The following is a 13,287-nucleotide window of genomic DNA, read 5'->3' on the forward strand; positions in this document are numbered from 1 at the left end:
TCTTGAACAATATGGGATTGCTTTCTGCATAGACATGCAAACTCTCATTTTTGTGATCTGCTTATCAATGAAACCAGTTAACAATTTTCTGCACCAGTTTGTAACCATTACATTTATAAGTAAGCAGATGTAAATGGGGAATCAACACCTAACTGTCCATCAAGGGCCTCCATTATACTTATACTTGTAATACAAGTTTTTTACATTACTAGCATTTATTTCAACATTGGTTTTCTTTCACCAAGATGAAGGGCAAGTGCAGGGATGTCTTGCTGAAAAGCCAAGCCAAACTATCGAATGACCAAAACATAAAATTCATTTTGTGAAAGTACATTATACTCCTCTGTGTTCAATACTCATTCATAAATAAAATAGCCTTAGTTTGAGTTACCTTAATGGAGTGCATCATGCCTTAATTTCTTCAAGGCAATGGTGGTTTGCGCTACGTATCCAGCTACTGAACCCTTCCGCTGGATTGTGAACTAAAAGAAGTCCTTCAAAACAAAAAAGTAAACAATATAATGACAGGTAGGGCTATAAAATAGAAAGTTCAAGATGGTTCTCTGAAATGATACCAAGAGAAAAAAACCACAATTTATGGCCACCCCATCTGTGAGATGATCAGTTTTCTGCACCTAAACACGGCCAGTAAATTAAAGTGACAATCAAAGCGGACACAAATGATGTATTTTATTAAAAATTGTGTTTTTTCCTGTCACTAAGAATTATGACTAGTGTTCAAAATGTTTTTAAACCTGCAGTGATGCTTTGACCTTAGAAACTGCCCCTGTTAACATGCGTTCCTTGTTGAACCTTATTGGTTCCCTTCACAGGAGCAGCCACAGGAGCCCCATCAGGACTGGGGAGCATCACCCACCCGAGGCCACTCCTGCCAGCCACCAAAGCCTTTTGCTCAGACAGGTGTGACACCAGCATCCCACAGAGCTCTGCACGTACAGTACACCGAAGGATTCCCAATTTAACAAAATTAAATAGTCCAAACACGAGAACTAGTTAGGATTATATTAATGGCATATAGCCAGGTCCCTGAGTGCACTATTAGGCTTTGATGGCCTTGAATGGCCTTACCTGGGATCTCCTACCCACTGCCTCTGCTCACGGGCCCAGAGGCTGTAGCGCAGCCCAGGCCTGGGTACCTTGCCTGAGCTACGTCATGGTTGTACTCATTTCTAGCCCCGTTTCCTCGGTGAACTTTGAACCTGTGTTAGATGTATCGATGGCTATCTCCCCTCTGTTCCTGACTGGACTTTCTGGAATGACCTCCCAGACCTGACTTGTTATATTACCTTCTCTGATGACATATGCATGGTTAACAGCAACTCTTTGCAACAGCACCCCTGCCCTGATCAGTCCCCGTGAGACCATGCCCTGGTCCGTGAGGGCACTGTTTGTGCTGAAAACAGCATCAGCTCCTGGCTTGTCTCCTTAATGGAAGTAGCCCCTCCCTTTTGATAGATGATGCTTGTTTGATCTTCCTTCTCCTCTCCATACTTCCACAACTGCTTCCCACTCTTTTTTTTTTTTTTAAAAAAAAGAAACACAAACAAAAACAACACACTGCCAAGCCAGTGGGCTCACATCTGCAAAACCAGAGAATGATGATGACTGAAAAACTTAAGAAAAGGCCATTAACAAAAGTAACGCAAATGGTTCCTGCAATCATGAAACAGTTAAGTGAACTTTTTTTTCTGTAAGGAATATGAGATATGGGGATCTGTGCCCTGAAAATATGCAGGAAAAAGGGAGGGTTAAAAGCACACATATAGTTTCTTGCTGTTATGAGACAGAGGTAAGATACAGGAGCACTACATCAAATCTCTTTTTACTGTGATTTTAGGACACAAAAAATTTACACTTGCATGGTCAGGATCATTAACTGCCCTCAGAAGATGCTACTACCCTTCAAACAAAATAAATTCCCCAAGGAAAACCCAAACCACCCCGTGACAAATCCGTCTCATTTATAAATACATAGCTGCTAGATAACACAATCCTTTCCTCTCTTCAGTACACCGGTATTCTCCATCACCCACAGTCCACTCTTCCTGCTCTCCTAATCAGGTGAAGCTGCTTCTGCCTCTTCCTGCTCTTGCACACAGCTCTTCAACTCACACCCAGTCAAACCAAAGCACGTGAACAGCTGCATACACTTAGGCTGCGGGAATACACATTCACATCCTTTGAAATATGTACTATGTTGCCTAAGAGAAGGAAGGGGGCATTGAATATGGTTTCTGCACAGTCTCTCTCCACAACAGGCCCTCAATGCCATGGGTGGTACAAAGACAGTGGGACTGTTAAGAACAACTCTCATCTAGCTGAAGAAACATCTGCTTTCTCCTAGCAGAGAGAGCATATGTAACAGCAAGAGGTAATGGTAATGGTTGAAGGTCGGCTTCTGCTTCAGAATTAACATCAGTTTCCAGCACTGTTGATCTTAGAAGATCAAAAAGTGGCTATTAGTGAATTAACTGCCAAAATGGTGCAAGCATCAGATGAAACTTCACAAGAGCAGATGTTTTGTTACTTTCCTACAGTCACAGACAAAATCATCTTCTAAACTAATACAAGAGAATTAATTAATGATGCAGTTAATTTTACCCAGTGAAAAGCAGAATCTTCTCTCACATTTACAGCATAAACATAATGAAGTTTAAGCAGAACTTTCAAAATTAATTCTTATGAAACTAGACACTAAGAATGATGTTGGCTGTTGTGAAGAATGGAGAGTTACTTGTTCCCGCTTTCTACTACCAAAATGAGTCTAGATTCTATCAGAAGTTTGCATGTTAAGTTGTGCAAATATTAAGAAACAAAACATATTATCAGAAGCTGCATTTGATCCTTCTGATAAAAATTACAGGATAACTAAGGTTGGAAGTGACCTCAGGAAGTGTTTAGTCCAACCTCCTGCTCAAAGCTGGGCCAGCTATGAGATCAGGCCAGGGTGCTCGGGGATTGACCCACTTGCACTGTGAAAACCTCCAAGGATGGAGACTGCACCTCGCTGCGTAGCCAGTCCCACTGCTTGACTGTCAAAAGTCAGAACCTCTCTTATTTCAATTTGTGTCCATTATCTCTCGTTCTTCTGCCATGGAGCCCTATGAAGAGGCTGTTTTCTCCATGACCTCCTTTTAGGTGCTGGGGTGCTGCTGTTAGGTCCCCTGCAAGCTGTATGTTCTCCAGTCTGAAGAAGCTCAGCTCCTTCAGGCTCTCCTCGGTGGGCACATGCTCCAGCCCCTTACCAGCTTAAGGGCCTCCATTCGTTATCAAAATTTTGTATTAGAGGACCCAAAACTGGATGCAACACTCTAGATGCAGTCTAATGAGGGTAATATTCACTTTCCTCAATCTACAGTCTGTAGTCCTTCCTTTTAATACAGCCTGGGATGCTCCTAGCCCAGCCTTGCTTGAGACAGCAACATGCAAGGCAGCACATTCAGCTTGCTGTCTACCAGGACCCCTAGATGCTTTCCATCAGAGCTGCTCCCCAGCATGTATCCCTTCCCAAGTGCAGGATTTGGCATTTGTCCTTGTTGCATTTCACAAGATTCCTGCTGGGCCGTTCCTCCAATCTATCTAGGTCTCTCTAACTAGTGGCTTATCCAATTTTGGCCTCATCTGCAAACCTGTTGATGACAGCTCACTTCTTTGCACGTTGCAGGTTATTGATAAAGCTGTGAAACGGGACAGGGCTCAGGATAGGTTCTTGTGGTACTCCACTTGTTATCAGCCTCCAGGTAGAGTATGACCCACTATCCAAGCCTAGTCATACAAGCAGGGCTTTTTTATCCACCTCATTGTCCAGCAATCCAAACTGTAATTTCCTTAATATAGTACTTCAAGTGCATGCACACTTTCAGATACCTTTACCCATGGACAGAAAAGAACACAACAATTACAGAGCTGCAGGCTGAATCCTATACCTGGCTGCACTGCTAGATCTTTAAGTGCAGCTTGAAGAGTACAACAGAGATGTACTGCTGCCTGAAGAGCTGCGGGATAAAGGGTCTGTCCAAATAATTTGACAAAATACTTCAGTACAAAGTGGGGCCTTCTAAAGTTTCTGAGACCTGTTACTAATCTGCATTTTTGCAGTCTACGTAAGAGGATAGCTCATAGTCTAAGATGCACTTTTTGTTAAAGAGAACTTCTAATTTTCAAAGAAAACTACAATCACTGTTTTGTTTTTGTTACAGCTGTCTTATTGACATGTTTTACAATGATCTTTAGAGGTGAGCTAGATTACAGGATTACAACAGAGTAGTGTGACCAAATGTTTGATTATATTTAAAGCACTTGAAGAGGCTCAATATGGACACGCAGAATAATTTTTCTTCCAGAAAGTAGCAAGACGAAGTAATTTGCTGCTGAGCAAATTAAGTATGTGACTGAAAAGCCCAAACATTAAAGAGAGTCCTGATCAAAACAAACTGGAATCAAAAGCACATATTCATGAGACAAAACATTTATATTTGGAAGTGCTACAAAAGGGTGCTAGCTAATTATATTTATTACAAAAACTTAAAGTGAATTACAAAAGCCAAGCTCTTTTTAACACATGTAAAGATGACACTGATTGCTGCTCCCCTAAGTCATCAATAATTGATAAAAATTAAATCAATGTTAGAAAATGAGAACTATAGCAAAGTATATATTTTCACTTCTTAAAGGCACATTATCTAAATGTAATTTTGTTTTTCCTAACTTGTTCTGAACAGTGATTGCCATCCAGTGGGGAAAAAAGGAGGAAAGCTCTCCTATTCACTACCTTCAGAGGTTCAGTTGGTACCTCACAGACCCTTGCTTGTCACCTCTCTAGTTTAATAAAAATAAAATTAAAAAATGAGTCTATTTCTTCCACGGTTATTTTCTCAATCTTAGTCCCTTCTCTACACTCAGAAGTACTAAAGTACTCTATGCCTACCAATTTTTAACACAAGAATCTGCTTTTCTCCAATAGCATTTTTTTCTTGCTCTTGCTTTTAGTTTTTTGACTCTTCTCAGAGCCTCAAGAGCAGTATGTTTAAGACCTGTGGTTGTGGACTGGTAGCTTCCTGGTCCACTTTTTTTTTTTCTTTCTACAAATTTACACATTATTTGTATATAGCCTGCTTAACACTATATTGCTTATCTATTAATTGCAGGATGTGTGAGTGCATATGCACGTTTCCAACCAGTGACGCAGAAGCACTTGTTTTTGCTATTGCTAAGCAAAAAGTAAGAGCACAGTACATGATAATTTACTTTGTATTACGCTTCTCCAAAAACGTGTGCCTTCAGAGAGATACTCAAGTTGACTTTTAGACTGCACAAGGGTTTCTGCTAAGATTGTCCACTGGAAAAAAAACACAACTCCAAACACCTTAGTTGTGTTGTTCTGCTTTTAATTCTTAGTGCAACGCTACCGTTATATGAATTTTAAAAAAAAAATGGACACAGATTCTATACAACTGATGAATTAAATAAATGAAATTAAGTCCTTTATTTATATATGTAGATTCATTGATTTTTACTGTGTTATCCAAGAGAAGATTGTGGCTTAGTCTTTTCCTCATTATCTTTTCTGATGAATACATAGCAAAACAGACACAAGCATGGAGTACAGACTCAAATTCAAAAGTACGATTTGCTTTTTTAAGTGGCTCAGCTGGTCATAGTTTCAGAAACTATAAATAACACCATAAAAGGATCAAATCTATAGATCCCAAAAGACCATTTAGATGCGAGCATTACTCATACAATGGGATACTTCCACTCTATTTAAGTGGCTTTTTTCCCTTAAGTTTGCAAGATATAAGATGCAAGACTGCAATTAAGACTAAAAAAAAGAAACAAAAACTATTTTATATTTAAACATTATAACATCTTAATACAATTGATCCAAATTTTGAGCTAAGAATAAAATTGCAAAAGTTACAAGACAAACACACATAAAAAAACGTTGCAATGGATGAAAAGTATTTAAATAGCAGTATGAAATAACTGCATTCTCCCCTTACTTGTCATCTTATATTGCCACTAAAAATAGACATTTTCTTACTCAAAAGATCATCCAAAGGACATAAGAATAGTAATATTTCACAATCACTGTTCCATAACATACTGCAGTACACTTTCATTCAGATCCACAGAATATTACCTGCCGTATCTGTTAATCATTTGTAAAATCCTCTTCCTAGCTCTAATTAAAAAAAAAAGTTTCCTTAATGCCAAGAAACTTTTACCATTTACAAGTTTAGAAAAAAGAGTGTAGCTGATGCTGCAGCTTTATCATTTATCTCAGGTGCTGAATTAACTGTACAGTAAATAAATAGTAAGAAATACATCATTCAGGAAAAGTCGGTCCCAACTGACTCAAACCCACAGTACCCTAAAAAATGAATTCAAGTACAAACTTAGCTTTTCAACATACAAAGAGTCTCCAACTTCTTTATCTATTTTGGCTAAAGCTAAGGTTCCACTTAAGCATTTTGTTGGATTAGGAACAGATTATTTAGAAGTCTTCAGAATTAGACTCTAAGCTACTTGGCATTTACAAGCCCTTGCATGTGTCTAAAATTGTGTATTCTTTATTCAAATGTAAAGCTGAAAGGAGTTCATGATCAAACATTGTAAAATACACTTTATTTTTTGAGATTAGATCTTGTGTATAAACAGAACAGTAAAAAGAAGCTATGGAAAAAAATCACCCCACAACCAAACCAAAAAAGCACTTCATGTATTGAGTTTGGAATGAAAGAAGGTTGTTTGTGTTGTTTTGTCAAAAGTCTCAGTGAACTGAAAACTAGTTAAAGCACCAAGTGACAAACTACTGACAAATTTCTCTATCCAAATAACACTGCAGGAAATAAGCTGTGGAAAAACAACCGGATTGGATTTTATAATGTGGCACAACAAATCACTACTGTCTCCTATAAGATCCAAATTCCTTGAAACAAGGTCCAGATCAAAAAATCATCTCAATGCCTCTGTCACTGCCAAAGTTTTGACTTTCTTGGCCACCACAGTTCACTCTAAGAATAGATTCATAACAATCAAGGTGAAGGATCATTATTTTACAAATGAGTTAACTGTATAACACTTCACTCTTAGATTTCCTTCATTTCTAGAGCTAAAATAAGACTAAAAAGACAGCTAATCATGCTTCCCTTTTTGCTTTATACATGAGAAAATGGAGGCAAAAATGAAGAGATCTTCTCATCTTCAGGAATGCAGACAATGGTCCCAGTGGACAAGCCTACAGACTGAAATCTGTTACTAGCTAGTCTTATATAACATTGAACTCAAGGTTTGTGAATTATAAGACTAGTAATTTTTTTTGCAAACAAATATGTCCTGAACTTCAGATTAGCTTTTTTAAAAGACAGTCAAAATTAAATCATCACACTGAGAGTGAAGTTTATTAATATTAAAAATTAGGCTGGATCCCACTCTTCAAGCATCATTGCTTTATTATATCAGCGTTCAGAGAAATCAAGTTTATACAGCCATAATAGCAGCCTGGGTGGCATTACACTACAGCATGTGGGCTGCTGGAGCAGCAGTGAAGGTATTGAATAGAATCTAGCTACAGCTTTTTATCCCACAAATATCATCCTCACACTGCGTAAACTCCCTTGCATGGCCTCAAGGAGGCAGCATGTGGCACCATTAGAATGATGGCTGGCAACTTTTCCTGTGGTATGCTTTCTTTTCAGCATTGTTAGATTAACTTTTTTTTCCTATATTAACAACATGACATATACAAAGAAATAATCGAGTTGTTTGAGCCAGGAGGCTTTTTTTTTTTATTATTCCATTAATTATCACATACCTACACAGGCAGATGATCACTAAAGATCAATTTTATCTAAAATAAACTCATTCAGTATTACTGTATATCCTCTTCACTTTGGAAAACCAGAGAAATGAAGAGAACATGCCTAATGTAGAGGAGTTAAAAAAATCAAATGGAAAATTTCAAAATACTTGGCAAAGCACATCTTCTAAGAGAGAAGTGATGTTCAAAAGGAAATCAAGAGATCATCAGAACAGGAGTCCTGGGTTCTCCATCAGGGAGGATTGCTCAGGGAGCTAAATACGGCTTTTATACTGTTAAATCCCCTAGTGTCAAAAGATTCAAAGCTAGTTACAAAAAGATTGACTTCAACTTTCACAGAAATACAGCACCAAAAGTAAGCATTGTTCATTATCACCACACATTCAACAATTCATTTAATGAACTGATGAAACAACTCCTTAAAACTTTGGGATTTTTTTTCCTCTTTCTACTCCTATTGGAAAATTGTCTCAGAGCTTCCTCAATTTCCAGCATTAGCTGACTCACAGAGAATTTAACCTATTACTCGTGCCAACTTAATCATTTACCTTAGATACAATTTTTTCTGCCTCTTGATCACATCTCACTCCTTCTCTCATTCCTTCTCACTCATTTCTGTTTTGCTGTGCTACATGAGTCAGCTTCTTTCAGCTTCCCCATCTCCCTGGTTGTCCGAGTACATTCATTACACCTCTGCCACTTTGAATTCATCTCTCAACCTTTAACTGATGAGCAGAGTGTCACAATCCAAAATGAGATGTCACAGGCTCTGATCTCTGTATGCAACTGGCCAGTTGCCCAAGAGCCACAGCCCCAGACCTAATGGGACAGGAGTTACATCCATCAGTCTTATGTATTCAGCAGGAACACCAACCCTTCAAAGCCTTCCTCATCCTTCAACTCAGCCACTTGCTGTAAGACTCACCATTGCAACAGTTCAGCCTCTGAGGGGAGCAGCCACGGGGCTTGCATGGCCCTGGAGTAGAAGAGAAGCTACAGTAAGCGCAGGGCTACAAAGACGATCAAGGGAATGGAGCACCTCTCTTATGAGGAAAGGCTGAGAGATCTGGGTCCGTTTAGCCTGGAGAAGAGAAGACCAAGAGGTGATCTCATCAGTGTTTATAAATATCTAAAGGGCGGGTGTCAAGAGGATGGGGCCAGACTCTTCTCAGTGCTGCCCGGTGATAGGACAAGGGGCGACGGTCACAAGCTGGAACTCAGGAAGTTCCATCTCAACATAAGGAAAAACTTTTTTACTTTGAGGGTGGCAGAGCACTGGAAGAGGCTGCGCAGAGAGGTTGTAGAGTCTCCTTCTCTGGAGATATTCAAAACCTGCCCGGATGCATTCCTGTCCAGCCTGCTCTGGGCGACCCTGCTTTGGCAGGAGTGTTGGACTAGATGATCTCGAAAGGTCCCTTCCAACCCTGACCATTCTGTGATTCTGTAAGGTGTACAAGCCAGTGTCAGGGCACACGTTGGGTGCCAGGGCTTCCTTGTCTCAGGATGGCAGGGAGAGCAGCAGCCGTGCTCCATGTGCCAGTGCTCACTGCTGCATGGCCATCCACACCACAACTACACTAGCCGAGTCAAATTCACCTCAATTTGAGTGCTAAGTGTAAAACCAAACAAAAATAATAAATACAATGCAGTAATTAAACTGCCTAATGGTGCTTTTCAACTTTCGCAAAATAATCCATTCTTATAGAGATTGTAGTGCTACGTTTTTGAAACTAGGGTGGACTCTATCTCTCTTCTGTCCCTGCTGCTGCAGCTTAAGATATTCCCTTCAGAGGGAGGGACCTGCATTCAAACCCCTCCTGTACTCAAGGCAAAGCAAAGATCTTCTTTAGAGCGCCCACCACACTGACATATGAATTTTTAGGATGCCTCATTGCTGTTAGTCTTCCTTTCTGCACTTAAAAAAAAAAAAAAATTAAGAATCCAAAGTACAGAATCCCCCTCAAAATTTATTAGGCCACAGAAAAAGAAAGTATGAGCATAAATTCATAGCCACTAAGTTGCTGAAACATCATATGCCATTCCGGATTGGATGTGAAACTGACTTGGGCTGTAAACAATGCTAATTTCAAGAAAAAACACATTTTGGAGACTGTTAAAGAAAATTAAGATGATTTTGAGAAGCCTGACTGTCAGACACATACATAGAGTCTGGCAAATACAGGAGAAAGCTGTATAAAACTAAAATGTTTTTGCCTTTTCAATCCAACATTTCAGTGTTTTTGAGCATGACTGTAATAGGCAGGATACATCTGCTCACTATCATCTGTAGTATTTCCTATGTATGGCAAGAACAGATGGAGTCTCAGTAATCCTCAGCAGATCTTGCTGAACTATGTTTTGGAATGATATCAAAACTGGAAAACACAATATTTCATGGATGAAAAAAAAATTAAGTCCCAGTTACTGGCAAAAACAAAAGGACAAGCCACAAAAGAAGCCAGTGTTAAAAGAACTTCTTATTTTTCTGTAACAATTTATCCCACTGAAGTCTAAAATTTTATTGAAAGAAACTTTTTTTTTTTATTATGAACACAGATATTTGAATTGGAGGTTTTGTTCCTTGGATGTTTCACATTAGAGCAGTAAAATGGCAGAGCAAGCAACTAACCGCATTTAGAGCGTATTATTATTTTTAAACTGCTGGTTAAGCAAAGCAGAGGATAAGCACCTTTGTTTGGTTATTGTAGGTTTATGCGTTTCAGTTTCTGTCACTTACTAGTGACATCAGAAAATAATTTTTTTCAAGCAGCTTAGATGTAAGGTACAACACATAGGTATTCCACTGAAGGAGCAGTTCAGGGAATGAAATACAATCCAGTCTATCCTGTCTCCCTTCTTGTTCTTAGCACAAGGAAGATTGCTATGGGACACTGGGGTATGACTGGACACGTTTGGGTTTTTTGACTTCTTTTTTTTTTGGGGGGGGGGGTTTGGTTTTGGGTTTTTTTGTTTGTTTTTTTTTTTTTTATATAAAACAAATCACCTACTCCCAGCAGTTTCATCTCTGGCATAAAACAGCAATTTAATGAGCTGCAAAGGAGAAACCATTTCTGCCCTCAAGTCCTCCATACAGGTGCACCAGGTTGCCAACTTACCATCTGGCTCAATGCAATTTCTATGTTTTCCAGGCAAGAGAAACATACAGCCTCTGTGTGTGGCATTTAGACATAGAGCCTAGCTAAATAAATTAGCATTCTACCAATGCATAATAGCAAACCTTCAAGCAGAACTTAATGACTATGTGATTACGTGTTCCAAAGAGCCTTGTTACAGTCAATAAAAACCATGTGAAGAATGATGACAGTGTTAGGGGAAGAATACATTTCCACAGAGAGAAATGTATAAATTATGGTCACTAAAATTTCAACGTAGCATTTATGGTAATCCTTAAAGATAACCTAGGATATCACTGCCCTATATAGTCACAAGTATTTAAACAAACCCAATTCTTTTCAAGTTTTCTCTTTTGTGAACATACATAGGATAGCACATATTTTTAAAAGTGTAATTAGAAGAACAGTTGTCATTTCTGGCTGTTGTTCTGTAACTGTTCCTGTTGCAGCAGATTAAATAACAGATATAGCTTGCTTATGGAAAATAGCTTACTGAAGTAACAAGGTCCTTACAAAAGAAAAATCTGAGAAGTAGAGTCTTGAAAGGAGATATTACTAGGTAGAGAAACACAAAGAAACCTTTTCTTTAACCAATAGAATAAAGTATATAATTCAAGATTCTGCACTCAGAGGAGTTCATGATGGGGTTTTCCCACCTAGAATATAAACTTGGGTATTACTTCACATGAATACAGCAGTACAGTCCAAGACTGTATTCCTTAGAGATGAAAATTTTGGAAACCCAAAGCCAGCATGACTGTAATAGCTGCCCATCTCTTTTTACTCTTTTACTTAAAGTGCTCGAGAAGCGTATGCTGATAGAATATCATCTGTTTGCCCAAGGTTTTCCCCCAGTTCTTTACTTTATTCCTACTCCAAGACTAAAAGATCTAAAGCTTGCAATGTGTCTTACCCTATCAAGCTATCCTAGACAACTCAGAACCCTTTCTCTAAAGTTGAGCAGGATTTGCCATCCATAGTGTCATGTCCCCTTCAAGAAAACCTCTCCCTTTTGTTTAGGAGAAATCGCAGCTGCACAAGTACTATGAATCTTCATCCAATGCACTTCTTCCCAAGTCTTCCTCCACTCCTCTATTTTGCTCACATCCTGTTACTGAGTTTTGGGAAAGCCAATTTAGCAACAGCAAATAAGTTTAACAGCAAGAAACTGTTATAAGCATAGGAATTGTTGGTTGCAATCCAGTTAATACTTCCCATTTTATCATGCAATAGTTAAAATGGATTTTGCAATTTTCAGAGTTCCTTGTCTGTTTGAATGCGTAGAAACCTTTTTAGCATGAGCCTTGGGTTGCACTAAATAACTTTTTATTAACTCATAAACCATGACAGTTCCTTGAAAAGCTTGATTACTATTCAGACTTTTCCTTTTGAGTCTTAAAGCAACTTTATGGGGAATAATCTAACTATTTAAGAAAACATTAGGCTTGGAAATTTAGATGCAAATTTTTTTCAAAATGCTTACTAGTTGCTTCATGATGTGTTCTAGCTTGATGCATCTTAAAAGATGTGAACAATCACCACTATCAAATCAGGTATACATGTGGTATTCAGCGTTATGACCATTTCTAGAAAGATTCTTTATGTACAGTGAGGTAAGCTTTTTTAGTACTGCAGCAGCAGTTAAAATGCAAGCTAAGAACTTAGCGTTTAAAGTAAACAATACTTGCAGGAATTTCCACAAACTTTCAGACCACTGGACGAATCTAAGTAGCAACTAATAACCACAGTTTGCAATAGTTGCTGTAGCAACTGTTCACAGAAGCGTGACAAATATCATTTTATAGAAGTTTATTCAGAAAGCAAAAAGTATATTTTGGTTTGCCACTGCCTTCATTATTATAAGACAACATATCTTAACAATTAATACTCTCCAACGGCTTTTCAACAATCTTTATGAAGCTAGCTGATCTAAGTCTAGTTATTAATTAACAAATAACCATCCAGTTTAAAAAAAGAGACACTAATCAAATCAGAATTAATGGGTTTGAAGACTTAATTGCCGCTTCATTCGAAACCCAGCCCAGCGTTTATTAAACTGATGATTACCTCTCCTTTGTCCTCAACAGATTTTCAATCAGAATATCTATCATTGCTCCTTTGTATCATAGCTGGCCTGCTCTAGCACACTCTGAGAAAAGCAGCTTAGGCTGTTTGCTTCTGCTCTTTAACTTTTTGAAAAATGAAGAGGTTTCATTTCTATCTTAATGAGGATTCCTTAGAAGAAGGCAATCTGGAATATGTAAACACCCAGGACATCTCCTTCCATTTTAGTGGCATGTTCGCTAGACT

General features: G+C 38.5%; 1 protein-coding gene across 11 annotated transcripts in view; it reads right to left on the minus strand.

The window, feature by feature from the left end:
* The window catches only part of KCNIP4 (potassium voltage-gated channel interacting protein 4), a 453,265-nt gene that overhangs the window by 141,398 nt on the left and 298,580 nt on the right, over nucleotides 1-13,287 (minus strand). For 2 of the 11 annotated variants that reach the window (XM_063335359.1, XM_063335360.1), the window contains exon 2: nucleotides 8,769-8,924. The exons of 8 other annotated variants lie outside the window; for them this stretch is intronic. The gene's annotated coding sequence lies outside the window, so the exon portion shown is untranslated. Of the gene's footprint in view, nucleotides 1-391; nucleotides 414-8,768; nucleotides 8,925-13,287 lie in introns of those variants that run through there. One more of the 11 variants, XM_063335362.1, reaches the window with a different exon arrangement.

The sequence above is a fragment of the Chroicocephalus ridibundus genome, chromosome 5 (assembly GCF_963924245.1).
Source record: "Chroicocephalus ridibundus chromosome 5, bChrRid1.1, whole genome shotgun sequence".
NCBI classification, from domain to species: domain Eukaryota; kingdom Metazoa; phylum Chordata; class Aves; order Charadriiformes; family Laridae; genus Chroicocephalus; species Chroicocephalus ridibundus.